The 20,938-nt window shown below is 49.1% G+C and overlaps 1 pseudogene; it reads left to right on the top strand.

Annotated features, from left to right (window-relative positions):
- The first annotated feature begins 4,223 nt into the window (after window positions 1-4,223).
- On the top strand, window positions 4,224-4,582 carry LOC121287541 (annotated as a pseudogene).
- Window positions 4,583-20,938: the final 16,356 nt, after the last annotated feature.

Here is a 20,938-nt window from a genome sequence, read left to right on the forward strand (position 1 = left end):
TTAATTATAATATAGACTGACATAAGATCTTGTGGAGCATTCTTGTCTCTGGGCCAGAAGCCCTTGGACCATAAGACCATAAGACGTAGGAACAGAAGTAGGCCATTTGGCACATCACGTCTGCTCCACCATTCAATGAGATCATGGCTGATCTGATAATCCTCAATTCCACTTTCCTGCCTTTTCCTCATAACCCTTGATCCCCAGACTGATTAAAAATCTGTCTATCTCAGCCTTGAATATACTTAACGACGCAGCCTCTACTGCCGTCTGCGGTAAAGAATTCCACAGATTCGCTACCCTCTGAGAGAAGAAGTTTCTCCTCATCTCTGTCTTAAATGGGCAACCCCTTACTCTGAAATTATGCCCTCTGGCCCTTGACTCCCATAAGGGGAAACAACCTCTCAGCACCTACCCTGTCAAGCCCTTCATGAACCTTATATGTTTCAATACGTTCGCATCTCATTCTTCTAAACGCCAATGAGTACAGGCCCAACCTATTCAATCTCTTGTCATAAGAAAATCCCTCCATTCCAGGGATCAACCTTGTGGATCTTCCTTGGACTGCCTCCAATGCCAGTATAATTTTCCTTAGATAAGGGGACCAAAATTGTTCACAGTATTCTAGGTGTAGTCTAACTAGTGCCTTGTATAATTTTAGCAAGACTTCCCTATTTTTATATTCCATTCTCTTTGAAATAAAGCCTGACATTCCATTTGCCTTCCCTATTACCTGCTGAACGTGTATGCTAGCTTTTTGTAATTCATGCACGAGGACCCCCAAGTCCCTCTGTGCTGCAGTTTTCTGCTGTCTTTCTCCATTTAAATAATATTCAGCTCCTCTATTCTTCCTGCCAAAGTGCATAACCTCATATTTACCCACATTATTTTCCAACTGCCAAGTTTTTGCCCATTCGCTTAACCTGTCTACATCCCTCTGTAGAGTCCTTGTGTCACCCTCATCACTTGCCTTCCCACCTATTTTTGTGTCATCCACAAACTTGGCAATAGTACATTCACTTCCATCATCCAAGTCATTAATATATATTGTAAATAATTGTGGCCCCAGCACTGATTCCTCTGGCACTCCACTAGTTACAGGAAAATTCCCCCTTTTCCCAACTCTCTGGGCAGAATTTTCCGAGCCCACTGGCAGTGGGTGTGATAGGTGGCGGTGCGGAAAATATGGCGGGGCCCACTTCACAACAGCGTGAAGGCAGGTCGTGATCTTCCACCCTGCCTGCCAATGGTGGGCTGCATTTCCCACCATCGATCGGCGGGAGGCTAATTGTCATACATTAGCATATAGTTAAAAGGCCATCCAGCCAGGCTCTTGGAACCCAGTGGTATCGTCTGTCTATGTCGGCGGGAAAGCACATCGATGTGGTTCACAACAGCACACAGGTGATGTGCACTTGGTTGCCTTCACTTTGGGGGAACTGAGGTGAGTGAGCAGCAGCGTTCTCCACAGCTTACCCATTGTTTACAGGCCTCAGGGGCACCGGGGGGCAGGGGAAACTGATGCCTTGCCCTGCAGGTGACTGCTGAGTGTTACGGTGTGTCTGGGGCAAGTGCTGGTCAACCTCGGAGGTGACTGCTGGGGACGAGGATGGGGGTGGGGTTGGGGGGGATTGTGGGGTGGGGGGGGGTGCGGGGGGGGGTCAAGCCCTGCGCTGCATCCTGTGCACAGCCAAACGAGGTGGGGGCAGGGTAAGCAAGGGAAGTGGCAACGCATTAGGGACATAAACTGACCAGGCCTCTGCAACTGAGACAGGTCAGGCACAGCCACTGAGATATGAGTGGGGTCAGGCTCCTAGCCTGCCCAGCCATTGAAGCAACGTGGAGACACTAAAGGGCCACCAAGACCTCTATACCTTAACCACCCCTCACTCCCGGCACAGACTTCGAGTCCGCCATCACTTTATTGGACCATGGAGCAGTTGGACTGCACACGTTGTACAATCTCCTTGCCAATGCTGGCCATGTAGCAGTCACTGCTGGAGGTGTTCACAGCCCCTTGCAATCTCAGCATCCTGGTTTGGACCAGTGTCCCCCATGTCGCAAGCTGACAGGGCAGCCATGCAGCACACTCATCTCTGGCCATCCGAGGGGAGACCAGCACTCTCCAGTAAGCATTAAGGAGGAGTCACACCGGGCCAGGAAAGGTGCTAAGTACAGCCATGATAACCTCGTGTCTCTCTCTTTCATGCTGCAGGAGGACCAGATTAGGATCATGGATCCCGGTGAATCTAGCTGTATGCCTGTTGGCCTACAGAGACCATAGGAGACTGGTGGAGAGAGCGACTGAGGCATCTGGCTGTGCAAAGGCAGGAGCAGCAACCTTATGAAGAAGGGGCAGCGGGGGTTCCCGCACACACTGCCCAGGAGTGACAGTGAGTCATGGTTGATCGGCGCCTAGTGATACCCAGGGTCTATAGACACCGCCTGCCATTCCTGCAGATGACTGAGAACCAGTGTCGCCAACGACTGCACATGTCCAGGGACCTGGTGGCTCACACCTGCCACTTATTGCAGGACTTGGCACCAAGGGGATATGGAGGGCATCCACTGCCAGTGGATGTGAAAGTGACTGCGGCACTCAATTTCTATGCCAGTGGCTCCTTTCAGGGCTCCACAGGTGACCTCTGTGGGATTTCACAATCCGCCACCCACAAATTCATCCATGAGGTCACGGATGCCATCTTCTCCATGGCACACAACTTTGTGCCTTTCACCCGGGACCGGGACAGCCAGGCTGTAAGGGCCATTGGATTCTCCCTGATCTCAGGATTCCCACAGGTGCAGGGTGCGATTGACTGCACTCATGTGGCACTCAGGTCTCCATCGCTACACTAGTGGACTTCATCAATCACAAGGGCTTCCACTCACTGAACTAGCTGGTATGCGACCACCAGAAACACATCCTGCAGGTGTACGCACGGTTTCCAGGGGGTGTGCACGACACCTATATCCTGAGTCACTTGCTGATCCCTGGAGTCTTCCAGGGCCCACAGAATCTGCAGGGATGGCTCCTTGGGGACAAGGGCTACCCACAGAGGCTGTGGCTGATGACACCCGTGCGGTGGCCTCAGACTGCAGCAGAGCGACGCTATGATGAGGCTCATGCAGCAGCTCACAACTTGGTGGAGCAAACCATTGGGATGCTGAAGCTGAGGTTCCGGTGCCTGGAGAGGTCTGGTGGAGCCCTGCAATACAGTCCATACAGGGTGTCATGCATCATCGTTGTCTGCTGTGCCCTTTACAACCTGGTGCTGCAATGAGGTGAGGAGCTGGCTGAGGAGGAGATGGAGGAGCTGGAGGTCTCCTCTGTTGAGGAGGACACTGACGGGGATGAGGGTGAGAGGGGGGTCCTCGGTGGTGACGATGATGGGGATGAGACTGTTGCACTGGCCAGATGAGACAGGTGCACTTGGGAGGCCTTCATTGCTGCCAGATTTGTGGAGGATGATGACGACATGCAGTGAGGTGTCCCCATAGATCCTCACATCACAGTTGTGAACATTTGACACCAGCCTGGCCTAAGGCAGTGCCAATACCCTCTGTGAGAATGCTCCTGTCATGGAGGTGCAATGGAGGCCCTAATAGTCACTCGATCACAGGAGGATGATGACAACATGCAGCGAGGACACTCCATAGATCTTCACGTAGCCTCTGAGAATGTCTGACTCCTGTCTGGCCTAGGGCAGCTCACTTGCTCTCTGTGATCAGGGTCATTTCAGAGACAGAGCCATGAAACTTTAGACGCATCTGATGCTGTGTCCGCCTTCAGCACCTTAGTCCTTCAGGAGCTGGTGCACAGCATCACTGGTCACAGATGCTGGTGTGATGGGGGCCAGTCTCACATTAAAGGTGCTGAGAGCACACAGAGAGTATGAGAGAACTCTGTGGCACCTGTCCTCTACATTCTGGCAGTAATGACAAGCACTGCAAAGTGCAGGCATCAGTAATATTTCCAGGGAGTGTGAGGCTGGACCATCACTGTTGTCTGAAGACTGCACAAAGCACAGGGAAGGGGCCCTGGACTGAAACACCTGCCTTTATCTTGTGCAGAAAGGTTTCACATCTGAGTGACACAAACACTGCTCATCAGAACAAGGACCCATAGGCAGTGAGACATTCTTGGGAGTTTATTGACAATCGTCAACAGTCTGTACAAGTGATTAACACCCATGCCCCTCCCCCAGCTCGGCCTCCCTGTAATGATGCGCCGGTTGGTGTTGTCAGTCTTCAGCTGTTTCACTCAGGAATACATGGCGGGGAGTACACGCTGGCTGAAGCTGCTGGACTGGTACCTGCTGTACATGGCGCTGAGTGGAGTAGCTCTGTTCCTTTACCGTGCACTGGTCGGTACTTTTCCCTTCAGCTCCTTCCTGTCCAGATTCATCGCCCGTGTGGGGGTCTTCATGCTGGCAGTCTGCTTATGGATACAGATCAACCCTCGGAACAAAGGAGATTTCATTGGCATCTCACCTGAGCGAGCATTTTCCTCTTTGCCAGCACCATTCTTCATCTAGTGGCTGATCAACTTCATAGGTTGTGTGTACACATTGTCATGCAGTAGGAATAATGAGAGGGACTGGAACTCATAATGCCGCTGCAATGGATCTGTTTGATCTTTGTTTAGATATTTTGCTTTGTTCGGTATATACATATAAAAAAATAATTCTCCTCCATTGCTCTGAGCTGTGGCTTGTTTGCTGCTTGTTGCTGCTGCTGCAGCCTGGGAGTATGGAGAGTTGGGTGTTGGCTGCTCCTGTGCTCCTGCTCTTGCTACTGACTTCTCACTGTTGCTATTCCTGGATTTCCTGACTGCTGCGTTGCTGCTGTTTGCTGTACTCCTGAGGCTGCTGCACTCCTGCTAGGCCTGAGGCCTGAGGCCTTGGGGTGAGAAAGAGAGAAGAGGTGCTGCAAGGCAGGGAGGCTGGGACTTTTTCAGTACATCTGCGGTGGGTGTCTGGGCTTTTGTTTGGTGGGGGCTGTGAAGACCATGGTGCTCTGTAGGGGAAGGGAGAAGGCTGCTGAAAGGACTCCGGGAGTAGGGGTGCGTGCAAGTGTCTACTTAAATATCTTCTACCACCACCACCCTTCTTGTCCCGCCCATGTCCAAGTCCAGGTAGCAGGTGCTGCTTGGTGAACAGGGACAGACCTGACTTCCGTGTTCCAGGCAGTACCAGCTGCCTGGCAAAGACACACCCGCCCCCTATCGGAAGAACAGCTCCGCCCCCACCACCCCGCTCCACTCCACCCAGCGACGCCCACCTGTCCTGCACCCATTACCCCGTCCCCTTCTGTGCCTCCCTGTCCTCTTTCCCTCCTCTCTCTCCTCCCCTCCTGCCTTTATACACCATCAGGAAGGTGGGGGTCATCCTTATTTCCACCTCTCCTGTTGTTACAAACATTGTTGCTACCACCAGCTAAGCTCGGGGTGGGTGTTGTTCACCCCCTAATGGCTGCAGCAGAATCACTGGTGGCCAGAGTCTCCAGGGCAGCTGTGGAGGTGGCGCTTTCACCACTGGCCGGGTCTCCCAAGAAGACCTGTGCGGGAGCTGCTGCTTCTGTGGCCTCCGCTGCTCCCGCGGCCGCATCACCTTTCCACCTACTGACCGGGGCCATGGGGGCCTCCCAGATGGACCAGTGGTAATCATATCCCCTGGTGTTCTGGTCTACCTGTGAGGCACTAAAGGCCCCTGAGTTGGACCAGAACGCTAAGAGGAGGGTCCAAACATTTCTCGCTGGGCTCCTGAAGGAGAGGAAGACTTAGAAAAAAGCTCTCTCCTTTTATTTAGTCTCGGTGATGGTAGCACATACTTTTGACAATGAACACTACCATAGCCAGCCTCAACATCCACGGCAGCAGGGACACAGCACAGGTTCCAGAACTTCTCGGTCCTCAGGGATGGTAAGTATGTGGTTTACTTCCTGCAGGAAGCCCATACCATTCCGGGAGACAAAGCTATGTGACTCCTGGAGTGATATGAGTTACTTAGCCACCAATTCTGGCGGGGTGCCTATCTTTGCCCCACATTTCCAGCCGAAGATCTTGGGGGGTCAAGGAGCCAGTGCCAGGCCGGTTGCTGCATCTTACTGTGCACCTGGGGGGTGCGGCGCTTCAGTTTGTGAATGTGCACACTCCCCTGGGCTGGCAGCAACAAGCGATTTTCTTTGAGGAAGTGTCCACTCATCTCGGCTCCATCGACGTGGGCGAGTGCATCATCCTCGAGGGGGTTTTCAACTGTACCCTTGAGGCTTGGGACTGTCATGGTGCCCAGCACCGCTCGCTAGGTGTGAGTAAGTTGCGGAATCTGGTCGGGTCCTTCGACTTGGTGGACGTCTGGCGACATCTCCATCCTGATTCCAGTGCTTTCACTTTCATGTCACCTGGAGTCAAAACGTCCAGACTCGACCATCTTTATGTTTCCAAGGCATTCGTGTCCTACATTCCGTCGGCTCCTGTGTGGCAGGTGCCGTGCATGAACCACCGTCTGGTGTGGGCGGAGCTCGCTCTGTTCTGTACTCGGACGGGGTCCGTGTACTGGCACTTTAACAACCTGCTGCTGGAGGATGAGCAGTTCCTGGACTCGTTCCATCATTTCTGGGCCGGCTGGAGAAGGAAGTGGGGAGGCTTCCCCTCCTTGAGGCTATGGTGGGATGTGGGCAAGGCTCACATCAGCATCTTCTGTCAGGAGTACGTGAGGGGTCGACAAAGAGGCAGAAATCCAGGGTCGAGGAGTTGGAGAAGGAGGTATTCGACCTGGAGACACGTCTCCGTCAGCCCGACGCGGACCCGGCCCTGTGGCTGGTGTACGAAGAGAAGAAGCGTGCGCTGTGGGACCTGCAACTCATCAGGTCCCGGGGCGCGGTCATGAGGCCAGAGATCCGGTTCCTCCGGGACCTGGACCATGGCTCTCCCTTCTTCTACTCGCTGGAAAAAAGGCATGGGGTCCATCAGCAGCTCTTTACGCTGCTGGCCAACAATGAATCCCTTGTCTCCGATCCAGAGGGCATCAAGGCCATCGCCCGAGACTATTATACTGCCCTGTTCTCTCCGGACCCGTCCAGCGAGGATGCTGACAGAGTTTTATGGGAGGACCTGCTGCAGGTCAGCCTGGAGGGCACCGGAAAGCTTGACTCCCCTATAAATCTGGGGAGCTGACCGGTGCCCTCAACAGCCTCTCCAGGGGCCAATCACCGGGGCTGGACTAGCTGACCATGGAGTTCTTCAGGGTGTTCTGGGACATCCTGGGGGAGAGTATCGTGACCGGTGAGATGCCCCTCTCATGGCGCAGGGTGGTCATTGCCCTGCTGCCTAAGAAGGGGGATGTTCACCAGCTTAGGAACTGGCTCCCGGTCTCTCTCCTCAGCACAGATGATAAAATCTTTGCCAGGGCAATGTTTTCTCGCCTTGGCACCATGCTGGACCACATGATCCACCCCGACCAGTCCGACAATGTCCCGGACCGCACCATCTTTGACAATATTCATCTGGTCTGGCACGTTATCCATTTTTCCCAGAGGACTGGTCTGTCGAGCGCCTTCCTGTCTCTTAACCAGGAGAAGGTACTCAACAAGGTGGATCACGAATATTTATTCGCGACTCTGCGAGCATTCGGGTTCGGGATGTACACTGCCGGAGAATGTCTAGTGAAGGTTAACGGGTCCCTGACAGCGCCTCTTCACTTTGGGAGAGGAGTGTTTCAGGGCTGCCCCCTGTTGGGCCAATTATATTCCATCTGCGTGGAGCCTTTCCTGCGCCTCTTGTGAAGGAGGTTGTCGGGATTGGTTCTGCGGGCCGGGCATCGGGCTGGTCATTTCAGCTTACGCCGATGACGTGCTCCTCATGTTCACCGACCCGGCTGAGCTGCAGAGGATGTACGAGTGCCAGGAGGTCTACTCTGCCACGTCCTCTACCAGGACCAACTGGGACAAATCTTCTGGACTCCTGGTTGGTCAGTGGCAGGTGGATCCCCTACCCAAGGAGCTCAGGCCTTTCATCTGGAGTAGGACCAGCCTCCTCTACCTGGGGGTCCATCTCTGCCCTGCTGACGAATCCTGGCCAGCGAACTGGCAGGAGCTGGAGGCCAAAGTCACAATTCACCTGCAGCGCTGGACAGGACTGCTATGAGTGCTGTCTTACCAGGGCCAAGTTCTGGTCATAAACCAGCTGATCGCCACCATGTTGTGGTATCAGCTGGTCACTCTGACCTCTCCACCAGACTATGTCACAAAAATCCACAGAATGCTCATCAACTTCTTCTGGGACAAAAAGCTGCACTGGGTCGCTGCTGAGGTTCTGAGTCTCCCGCTTAGGGAGGGTGGTCAGGTGCTGGTGTGCCAACGCACCCAGGTGGCAACCTTCCACATTCAGACCCTGCAGCGATACCTTTACGTTAAGCCCCCTCTGAGATGGTGTGCCCTGGTGATGTATTTCTTCTGCCAGGTGCACAGCCTGAATTATGACGTGCAGCTCCTATTTATAGATCTGAGGAGCCTTTGTGGCTCCTTGCAGGCCTTGCCCATCTTTTACCAGGGCCTGATCAAAGTCTGTAACATGGTCACCTCGTGACACAGCTCTCCCTCGTCAGGAGTAGTGGCTATCGTCAGAGAGCCACTGTTCAGGAATCTGCTCCTCCGCCCTTTTCAGTGGCTGGCAGACAGTTGGGCTGTGGCTGCTGGGGTGACCAGGATCAGGGATGTGCTGGGTGGCAGAAGAGTGGGCTGGATGCTTCCACAGGAACTGGCGCATCACATGTCCGTGGACTTCCGGTTCGCGGACAATGCCAATCAAGACCTTAGGACTATCGTGCTCGGCCCCGAGGTCATACTGGGCCTTGAGGTGGCGCAGTGCGCAGTGGTCTTCTGTCTGAGGGTACCCCTGTTCGGATGGAATTCCACATTGACCCCAAGCCCCAAACCCTCCCTCGGGAGCCAGTGCCCCACAATATGAGCTGCATCGGGGAAATGCCCTCTGTGGCCTTTAGCATGGTGCAGAGGAGTTTCCTGTATGGGCTGCTGCTGCACACCCTTCACTTCCTTGCCCTCGCCCGCTGCCAGGACATGCCCTGCCATGCCTTGTTGCTGTCCGGCGGCAGAGGTCCCCACTGGGGGGCCCTCTACGGAGGTGTCCTCCCACTTTCCATTCAGGACCTGGGGTGGAGGGTGTTGCATGCAGCAGTCCCATACAACCGCAGGATGTGTCGATGATTGAGGGAGTCATCCGTCCTGACTGTCTGCCTCTCTTCTGCGGCTATGTTCGCGGCCAGGTGCCCCTGGAGAGGGAGCATGTGGTGTCTGCCGGCACCGTCGAGGCCTTCCATACTCGGTGGGCACCGCAGGTCTGGGATCTTTTATCAACCCCTTTAATCATATTTTGATTTAATGTTTGCAAGTGTCCTTTAAATTTTGTCTTTGGTTTTGCAGTCTCCGTAACTTAAAGGGCTGTGCTTATTTTGTCCCTCATTTTCTTAATTTAGTTTAATTGGTTGACTCCAAAAGAGTTAATTTTCCTAACCCTGCTGAATAGGTGGCCCTCTACGGGGGTGTCCTCCCACTTTCCATCGAGGATCTGGGGTGGAGGGTGTTGCACGCAGCAGTCCCATACAATCATAGGATGTGTTGGTTCATAGACTCCCAAGATACCTGCCCTTTTGAAACCTTGTGGAGTCTTGTTGCTCCCCGGACATCCACAGCGGAGGTGTGATGCTCTGTCTGTGATGATTTTGGTGGGCATCCTCTGGAAGTCCAAGACTTGGAGGGCCCCGGCCTGCTTTCAGAGTCCTGCTATGTGGCAGTGGCATCCTCCTCGGCCTGTGAAGCTGGATCTGCAGAAGTCACAGGAAGAGGGTATTTGGAAAGGCTGGTCACGCCCAGAGTCACCTGGGTGGATGGCCCTGGAGCGTGCACCTACTGATCTTCCTCCCTTTGGGTGCCCGAGGGCCCCTGGCTGACTCCGTGAGCGGAAGGGGAAGCTGGAGTGAGATTGAGCTGCCCAGCACCCCTCTCACGTTAAGCCAGTGCAGCGGTACAGGAGCGAAGTCCTGGATCAAGGTCTCCATGGCAGCCGCTACCCTACTCGTGTTGACCTTGGTGCATTCAATGCTGACGCTATCACCTCAGCCTGAAGGCAGACAGACTCCTCCTTCATGCCTTGTAATCTGAAGAATGCAGCGGACAGCCCTTCCTGATGTTCCCGAGCTTGCCTTTGCAGCTCCAGTAACTGTGACATAACCGAGTCCAGAGGCTCATCATCTGACTCAGACTCAGCAACATTCTGGCCTCCAGCAATACTCCGAGTGCTGGGGACCTGAGAAGTCCCTCCTCCATCCACTGTGGATCGGAAAGTGTGACGTGCTCACCAGACTGTGGTCCAGAAACTACTCTAAAGCTAACTCCCACTGAGGTGTGTGTCTCTGCGCTGGTGGAGGGTGTGGGTGATCACTGTGATGGGACTTCAGGGAGGGTACCTTCAGATTCCTCGTCAGAGGTTTCTTTGGAGCTTGATTAGAGACTTTAGGTCATGCACTCCATCTGCTGCTTCCCAGATGTACCTGCGAAAGCAAGAGGAGAGAGTGCATTGCAGTACCTGTGAAAGAGGACACATCACTCACAGCATGGTTGTCTGATGGATGTTGCACTGCTGGATCCTCACTTGGTAGAGCAGCGCCGACCTCACTGTCAGCACAGGACCCGTCCCAGTCATTGCCGGCCAGCTGAGTGGCTCTGTTTTCAAATTCTGACAGAACTTTAAATTCCCGGCGTCCCGCCACCTGTCTGCAACCTGTCCCTCCTGTTGTGAACTAGTTTGTCCTGCATGGATAGAGATTGGGAGAGTGTATCAGCACACCTGCCGGGCCAGATGCTAAGTATACCTGGCCTGTGTGGTGAGTGGTCCCATGGACGGGATGAGGGCAATGATGGTGTGTGTGAAGGAATGAATGGTAATGTCCCTTGCATTGGCAGTGAGTGAGGGCCCTGTGGGTGTGTGATGGGTTTATGAGCGTGTGAGTTGAGAGTGATGAGTAGAGTGACTTACACTGGCAGAACGGAGGAGATCATTCATCATTTTCTGGCACTGGGTGGCTGTCCTCCTCTGCAGGGCATTGGCTCTGACCACCGCTGCCACTGCCTCCCAAGCCAGGTTGGTGACATTGCTACCCATCCTGTAGCAAGAGCGGGGGTAGAGCACATCCTGGAGGGTCTCCACGGCATCCAGCAGCCACTTGAGGGACCCGTCGTTGAAGCGGGGGACTGCAGTATTTTTTCCTTTGCTGGCCATGTCTCCCAGGCAGCGGTGGTGAGCTGGTGGCGATGAGCGCTGTGCTGGCGGCTGCCTTTTAAAGATGGTGGCTGACGTGATGTAACAGCAGGGTAATGACGGGCGGGCGAATGAGAGCCTGCCTGCCATGGAAATGGTGTTTTTTGTGGGAGTGAATATATTGTGAGGCGGGCTCGGGACGATACGGCGTGAAAACCCACCATTTTCATCTGCAGCGAGGGCTCCATTTTACCTGCTCGCTACCGCACTTAGTGCAATTCTGGGAAAATTCAGACCTCTGTTTTCTATTAGTTAGCCAGTCCTCTACCCATGCTAATATACCCCCAACACCATGGGCTCTTATCTTATTAAATAGCCTTGTGTGCGATACCTTATCAAATGCCTTTTGGAAATCCAGATATATTACATCTACTGGTTCCCCTTTATCTATTCTGCTTGTTACCTCCTCAAAGAATTCTAATAAATTTGTCAGGCATGATTTCCCCTTCATGAAACCATGCTGACTCTGCTTGATTAGATTATGTATTTCTAAATGCTCTGCTATTACATCCTTTATAATAGACTCTAGGCAGGAATTTTCACTCGGCAGGTGGGCATGCGGACGTCAATGCACAGTTGTGCTTTGGTTCGGTTGGTGGGCGCGCGCTGACAATTAAAAAGCCTGTTAAGACCAGCCTTACAGTTGCCGGGCAGGTGAAAAGGCCAAGAGGCCTTTGTATTTTTTTGGAAACCTCATTCCACAGGTGGGATGAGGTTTTAAAAAGCAAATAAAATTAAAATAAAAACTTTAACTTTTCATTAATAACATATCCCTGCTGATGTGACAGTCACGTGAGGGGACATGTTTCATTACATTTTTATTTTTTAAATTTTGTTTTCATATCCCTTCATCTCCCTGAGGCAGCTCTGTGTCTCAGGGAGATTATGAAGCGCTCACTCGCGCGCATGCTTGAAGTTCACGCTCGGGCCACTCACCCTCCTCCCCCCACCCCCCTGCACAGGCACTGCTCAGTGCTGCCCCTCGCATTTCACGCCAGGTAGGCCTTAATTGGCCCGCCAGCGTGCAATCGCTTTCCGGTGCCGATCGCGGGTGGTGAGCAGCTTCTCAACCGTCCCCGCCTGCCCCCTCCAAACCCGCCCACCAAGGGCAAAATTCTGCCCTCTAAAATTTTCCCAATGACATATGTTAAGCTAACTGACCTTTAGTTACCTGTGTTTTTTCTCCCTCCCTTTTTGAATAAGGGTGTTACATTGGCAGTTTTCCAATCCTCTGGGACTTTTCCAGAATCTAAGGATTCTTGGACAATTACTATTAGTGCATCCACTATCTCTGTAGCTACTTCCTATAACATCCTAGACTGGAACCCATCAGCTCAAGGGGACTTATCAGCCTTTAGCCCCATTATTTTCCCTAGTACTTTTTCTCCAGTGATAGTTATTGTTTTTATTTCCTCCTACCCTTTTTCCCCTTGATTATTTAGTATTTTTGGAATGCTATTAGTGTCTTCTACCATGAAGACTGATGCAAAGTATTTGTACAACTTCCCTGCCATTTCCTGGTTCCCTGTTATTATTTCCCCAGACTCACTCTGTAAGGGGTCTAAGTTCACTTTGGCCTCCCTCTTTCTTTTTATATATTTAAAAAAACTCTTACTGTCTGTTTTTATATTAATTGCTAGGTTACCCTCAAAGTTTATTTTCTCCCTCTTTATTATTTTTTTGGTAATCTTCTGTTGTTTTTTAAAACTTTCCCAATCCTCTGGCTTACCATTAATCTTTGCCACATTGTATATTTTTTCTTTCAATTGATACTACCCTTAACTTCCTTGGTTAACCATGGTTGGTTTATCCCCTTCCTAGAATCCTCCTTCCTCACTGGGATATATCATTGTTGTGAGTCATGAACTATCTTCTTAAATGTCTGCCATTGTTCATCAACCATCTTTTCTGCTAAACTCTTTTATCAGTCCACCAGCCAACTCTGCCCTCATTCCTTTGTAATTACCCTTATTTAAATTTAGCGCAGTTGTTTCCGACCCAAGTTTCTCATTCTCAAACTGAATGCTAAATTCTACCATGGTTATGGTCACTGTTTCCCAGGGGATCTTTTACTCTGAGATCATTTATTAAACCTGCCTCATTACACATTACCAGACCCAAAATAGCCTGATCCCTGGTTGGATTCATAACATATTGTTCTAGGAAATGGTCCCAAATACACTCTATAAATTTTTGCTCGTGGCTACCTCTGCCAATTTGATTTTCCCAATCTATATGAAGATTAAGGTCACCCATAATTAATGTACTGCCTTTTTTAAGCATCCTCATTATATCTTGATATCTTCTTTGTCCTGCAGTATAGCTACTGTCAGGGGCCTATAGACTACTCCTACCACTGCCCTCTTCCCATTGTTATTTCTTACTTCGTCCCATATGGATTCTACATCTTCCGATCCAATATCATTTCTTCCTATTGTACTTATTCCATTTCGTACTAACAAAGCTACCCCACCACCCTTTCCTTCCTGCCTGTCCCTTTGAAAAGTCACATACCCCTGAATATTTAGCACCCAGCTTTGATCTCCTTGTAGCCATGTCTCCATTAAGGCTATAAGATCAAACAATTAACCTCTATTTGTTTTGTTAATCCATTTATTTCAGATACTAGGTGCATTGAAGTAAAGAGCTATTAATTTTGCCTTTTTACCATGTTTTCCCCCTTTGACCCTATTTGCTTTTTTTTATGTTTGTACACATTATCCCTTCCTCTCACACTCTGGGTATCATCACCGAAATAGCTGCCCTGCAATGCTGCCATATCCTTTTGCTTTGTTAACTTACTTATCCCCTCTCCAGAATCCTCCCCCTCCTCTATTTAGTTTAAAGCCCTCTTTATGCTGTAAGTACAATAGCAGATGATGCTCTACTGAAGCAAGGATTGGAACAATCCACCATGGACTTTGAGACCATAATCAAAGTTTCTGACGTATATATTAGGCCAAAGCAAAACTTAGCCTTGAATTTCACACGTAGCGTGTGTGCTATGTCGGCGGGCCCAGAAGCGGATGTGAAATACACTTCTGCCCGCAATCGGCCTAAATGCAATTTCACACTGGCTGGCCAATTAACGGCCAGCCAAAGTGAAACGTGCACTGAGAAAGCCTCAGTGCGGCTGAGGGGTCTGGAAAGAGGGCAGGTGCTGACAAAAGTGATGGTGTGGGTGGGCGATTCTAGCGAGCTCCCTGAAGGTGGACAGCTGCTTTGGAGCTGCCTCAGGGCCTGACCTGGACAGATTAAATGACAAGAAAAAAATGCACCAAGCTGTGTCTATGCAGCACATTCAAGCACCTGACAGCAGAACTCAGAAAACATCAGTGCCCAAATTTTTTAAAATTATATTTCACCCTGGACATTTCATCTCACCCTTGGATGAGGTTTCATTAAAAGCGGGCTGCCCGCTTGCCTGTTTTGCCCGTGCAATGAGTGCGAAATTGCATGGGCACTGTAAATTTGTGGATCATAAGGTTTGGGGAAAAACGCCACAACCGGTTTCAAAAATTCAAACACTTCTGCTTATGGACAAATGGTGAGAAAATGAAGGAGTTCAGTTTTGCTTCCATCCCCTGTCTGTAACAAAGACCAGGGGTGCAGGATACAGAAAGCACAGAAACAGATGATGACCATCTCTATGAAGACCTGCTGCACCTGAATTGGCTCTTCTGAAAATAAAGTGATGAGGAAGGAGTCCTTGCAGCAATAAGTGATCTTTTGGCATTTGAGGTCCTATAGGATGAGTTGCCTTTCCAGTTGATGTGCGCACCGCTTGAAGTCTCTGTTGTCTTTTTAGAGGACTCAGCTAGGTTTCTAGTGGCTGAGCAACATTTGGATCTGAATTCCACTGAACCAACCAATGTATTGCCCACCGATCTCCTCTTGTCCATGAAGAGTCTTCCAGAGAGAAGGCCTCACCCGAGTGCATGTCAGAGTCCATAGAGAATCATACTGCCACGGAGCTGATACCTTCCAGGGATGAAAGTTAATTGACACCTGTACTTCAGTCTTCAGGCATAGCTGAAAGTCTTCTTCCCTCCAGAGCTGGAGTTCAGCACAGAAGCTGAGACAGGACCTTTAGTACTTCTGAAGTTGCAGAATTTTGTACAGCAATCATGACCCCGAGTTAATTATCTACAGGAAAATTGCCTTTTACAGAAGATGAGGCTGTCTTGCCTCTATATGCTTCTCTTTGCCAATCATGCCCACAGAAAGTGAATGGTCCTCCCTGAATATCATCAGGAAATCTTCTCTTATTATTTCCCTGACAGGTTTGCAGGGATTTTGTTGTATTTTCTTTTGTGTCTAAGTTCATTGAAACCTTGGATCTTCAATGCCTTTTCAGTTTTCGATACAGCAGTGGATGATACAGCTGTGACAGTCTTCCCTGGAGTTGAAGATCATTCCTCTTCTGAAGCTCTTCTCTGTGTGCTTCAAGGTAGCAACAAGTTCCTCAGAGTGTCTTGAATTCTTCTCTTCTAGCCCCGGAGAGTCCAAGGTCGATGTTCTTTGTCTAATCTCTTGGGTCAGTCTTTTGTTGAAAAGTCTTCATTGTCCTTGCAATTCAGTCATCCTGCAACCTACACCTTGATTCCCAGCAAGGCTGCTGAAGTGTTGTCTTATTCTGCACATGATAATGTCCTACCAGATGCAGAAGAAAGCCTCATGTTTCCAAGACATCTCCTCTAAAGTTCAAGAATACTGTGGGAGGTTGAACCTCCCATGACTGTGACTTGGCGCAGGGAAGAGTAGGAGTTGGCATTGAGGAGGGGGAGGTGGTGGCACAGTGGTATTCTCATTGAACTAGTAACCCAGAGACCCAGGGTAATGCCCTGGACACCTGGGTTCAAATCCCACCATGGCAGATGGTAAAATTTGAATTCAATAAAGATCTGGAATTATACGTCTGATGATGACCATGAAACCATTTTCGATTGTTGTAAAAACACATCTGGTTCTCTGATGTCCTTTAGGGAAGGGAATCTGCACCTACATCTGGCCTACATTTGACTCCAGGCCCACAGCAATGTGGTTGACTCTTAAGTGCCCTCTGAACAGGGGCAATTAAGGATGGGCAGTAAATGCTGGCCTAGGTAGTGACACCCACATCCCATGAACGAATCAAAAAAAAAGTAGAATCTGTAGTTGTAAAATGGGCGTTACAGAAATACAATGTAAATAATTAAAGACATGGGCTCCGACTTTAATCCCCGGGTCAGATTTGCCAAATTGGAAGATTTCCCAGTTCGGTGAACCCACAGGTCAGATTTTCATTTGGGGGGTTGGGGTGGGGTGTTTTTTGGGCTGAATCAGGAATTGGTGTGGGCAGCCCTGGAATGGATGCACATGCTGCCAGATGTGGAGGCGGGCTGTGCACAAGGCGTGCCCCTGTGCCCTGGCACTGTGTTTAAATAAATCATTATAATTTAAAAAAATCCCTCCAGCCCTCCCTCCTCACCCTCTCACCTCCCCACACACTCCCTATGTCCCATCCATGGCAACTTATGCCGACCTGTGTGCCCATTCCCCTTAGCTCCCATAACCCCAATGCTAACTTAGTGCCAGCTCATACCAACCCATGCCCTCATTGACAACTGGACAGTTCCCTGACAGCTGGACAACTCTTTAACAGTTCCTTGACAGCTGTACATTTCCTTAGCAGCAGGCAGTTTTTTTACAGTTCCTTGACAGCTGGACAGTTCTTCAACAGTTCCTTGACAGCTGGAGAGTTTCTTCACACCTGGACAGCTCTTTAACAATTCCTTGACATCTGGAGAGCCCTTTCATAGTACCTTGACAGCTGAACACATTCTTAACAGCTGGACAACTCTCTTACAATTCCTTGGCAACGACAGATCTCTTTCATGGCTTTCCAGTTCCAGTGAAATTGTGCATAATCATGTTAACTTTTAACAATCACAAAGGGTGCCTCACCTCACCAAAAGATGTCCCGGGACCCTATCCAAAGTTGTACCTTACCTCTCCAAAGGGATACCATGGCTATCCAAATGCATCCACCAAGTTTAGACCTCCTCTTACCTGTTTTAGTCTTCACACTCTGGATTCTACAATCCTGTTTTTCCAAAATTTCACTTTGTTGGAGGCAGCTGGTGATTTAAATGGCTGGCTGCCTCCATGAATCACGCATGCGTGAATCCCATCATGACTCCAGTTCCACCTCTGAACGAAGGTTCTCGTAGTCCTAGAGGACCATAGGCTGCTCTCTAATTAGAAGGAGAGAGACGAGTGGAGGTGAATTTAAACTGAGGGTCACCGCACCTCAGACGAGGGGCGAGGTTGAGAAGGCAGGGCCTTCATGGACAGCCTCAGCCAGTATGGGAATTAAACCTGTGCTGTTGGTATCACTGTGTATTACAAACCAACTGTCCAGCCAACTGAGCTAACCGGCTCCCACAAAGATGAGAAATGCCAGGTCTTGGAGAGGGATTTAGAAATTTCAGCCATTTCCAGGATTTTTTCCATTGTGGTGAAAATGCAGGCCATAGTTTCATATTGTTGTTGAAGATTGGATAGTATACTTGGGGGAGGTGTAGTATAAAGGGTTAACAGATAAGATATGCTACTGTATGTTGAAGATGATGATGTACTACTGACATCGGTCAGTCATGTGTTAGACTCTCGAGAGAGAAAGGTTGGAACACCATGGCCAGGACTTTTCCACCTGCAAGTGGGGGCTGCTCGCTGACATGAAAATGACGCGGGCTGACATCGGGGGGAACCACCAACATCATCCCGCCCCATTTAAATATTCAGGAAGGCAGGTGGACAGCGAAATCAGCTGTCCACCCACTGATCTGTCCATGGCAATTGAGGCCAATGACAGGGTAGTTAACCCAATTAAAGGCCCTGCCCATCTGACCTGTTTACTGTTGTTATCCATAGTTGTAAAAACTCCCTCTTTTCTATCCCACCCATACTGTATATGTGTGTGTGTATGTGTGTGAGGTTGAAAACATCTCCCTCCCTCCCACCTCACTCCTGGTTTGAATGTGAAATAAACTAACCTTCTGAGCTAATCATAAGGAGAGTTTGCTGCATATTGGCTATAAAATTGGACCACCTGAACTGAGGGTTTGAGGAAATATGCCACAGCCTACTTTAAACATAATTCAAAAACATTTCTGCTTACAGATAAATAGTGCGAGGTTAAAAAAGTTCAGTTTCTCTCTTTCCTGTCTGTAATATAACCAAGTACAATGCCTAAAGTCCAAGTTGGAAGGATCATCTCAGAACAAAGAGACTGGCAGCAAACATAAAAGGAACATAAAAGGGAATCCAGAGGTCTCCTATAGGCATATAAATAGTAAAAATGGTGCTAAAAAGAGTGGGGCCAATTAAGAACCAAAAAGGCGATTTACGTATGGAGGCAGAGGGCATGGCTGAGGTACTAAAATGGGTACTTTACATCTGATATTACTAAGGGAGAAGATGCTGCCAAAGTCATCGTGAACGAGGAGATAGTTGAGATGCTGAATGGGATAAACATTGATAAGAGAACACATTAGAAATGTTGACTGTACTTGAAGTTTATAAGTCACCAGGAACAGATCAGATACAGCTGAGGATACTGACGGAAGTAAGGGTAGAAATTATGGAGGCACTGGTCATAATTCTATAATCCTTCTTAGATATAGGGATGGCGCCAGGGGACTGGAGAATTGCAAATGCTACACCTTTGTTCAGCCGCATGCCTGTCAGTTTAACCTCGGTGGTGGGAAAGCTTTTAGAAACAATAATGCAAGATAAAATTAACAATTACTTAGACAAGTGTGGATTATTTAAGGAAAGCCAGCATGGATTTGTTTCAGGAAGATCATGACTAACTTTTGATAGAGTTTTATGATAAGGTAACAGAGACGGTTGATGGGAATAATGTGGTTGATGTAGCATGCATGGACTTTCAAAAGGTGATAAAGTACCACACAACAGGCTTGTCAGCAATATTAAAGGCCATGGAATAAAAGGGCCAGTGGCAGCATGGATATGAGTTTGGCTGAGTGACAGAAACCAGAGACTAGTGTGATTGGTTGTTTTATTTACTGGAGGAATGTATATGGTGGAGCTCCCCAGGATTGGTACAAGAGCCACTGCTTTTCTTGATTGACATTAATGATCTAGATTTGAATATGCAGGGCACAATTTCAAAATTTGTGGATGACACAAAATCTTGGAAGTATTGTGAACTGTGAGGATGACAGTGGTGAACTTCAAGAGGGCATGGACAGGCTAGTGCAAAGGGCAGATGCATGGCAGATGAAATTTAATGCAGAGAATTGTGGAAGTAATACACTTTGGTAGGAAGAATAAGGAGAGACAATATAAAATAAAAAGTGTAATTATAAATGGGATGCAGGACCACCCCAGGGACCTGGGGCACACATGTGCACAAATTGTTGAAGGTGGTGGGGAAGGTTGAGCAAATGGTAAATCAAGTATATGGGATCCTAGGCTTTCTGGCATAGCATACAAACGCAAGGAGGTCATGGGGCGGAATTTTACAGCAGCAGGATTTTACGTTCCCGCTGAAGTCAATGAGGTTTGGAATGTCTCGCCGCATTTTACGACCCCATCCCTGCCGAAACGGGGCCTTAAAATTCTGCCCATGGTGAACTTTTATAAAATAATAGTTTGATCTCAACTGAAGTATTATGTCCAATTCTGGGCATCATACTTCAGGAAAGATGTGAAAGATGTGATTGGAGAGGGTGCTGAAAAGATTTATGATAATGAATACAGGGATGAGGAACTTCATTTACGTGGATAGATTGGAAAAGCTGGGGCTGTTGCCTTTAGAGAAGGGAAGGTTGAGATGAGATTTGATAGAGCCGTTCAAAAGCATGAGGGGTCTGTACAGGGTAGATAGAGAGATACTGTTCCCATTGGTGGATGTGTCAAGAACCAGAGGGCATCTGTTTCAGGTGATTTGCAAAAGAACTAAAGGCAACATAAATAGAAACATTTTTTACACAGCCTTTGTAATGTACTGCCAGGGAGTGTGGTGAAGGCAGATTCAATTATGACTTTCAAAAAGGAATTGGACAATTACCTGAAAAGAAAGTAATTGCAGGGTTATGGGGGAACGGCAGGATGTGGGACTAGGTAAGTTGCTCTGCAGAGGGCAAGCATGAACATGACAGACTTAATGTCCTACTTCTGTGCTGTAACCATTCTATTATTCTCTACAATTTAATCAGCTTTGAAAGTTTCCCATTTGAAAGTTACAATGGAATCTACCTCCACCACACTTTCAGACAGTATATTCCAGATCACAAAAAACTTGTTGTGCAGTAAAATTCTCCTCAACTCACCTCTGATTGTTTTGTCAATTCCTTTAAATCAGTGTCCTTTGGTTACTGACCCTTCTGCCCCTATAAACAGTTTCTCCTTATATTCTTCATCAAAACTGTTCATGATTTTGAACATCTCTATTAAACCTCCCCTTAACTTGTCTGCTTTAAAACTTCGCAGCTTGTCCAAGTCTTTCCATATAACTTTCCACATTCCTGATACAATTTTAGTAAATATTCTCTGTACCATCTCCAAGGTTCCTGACTTTATATTATTGAGAATGTC

The sequence above is a fragment of the Carcharodon carcharias genome, chromosome 14, assembly GCF_017639515.1.
Source record: "Carcharodon carcharias isolate sCarCar2 chromosome 14, sCarCar2.pri, whole genome shotgun sequence".
Taxonomy (NCBI): domain Eukaryota; kingdom Metazoa; phylum Chordata; class Chondrichthyes; order Lamniformes; family Lamnidae; genus Carcharodon; species Carcharodon carcharias.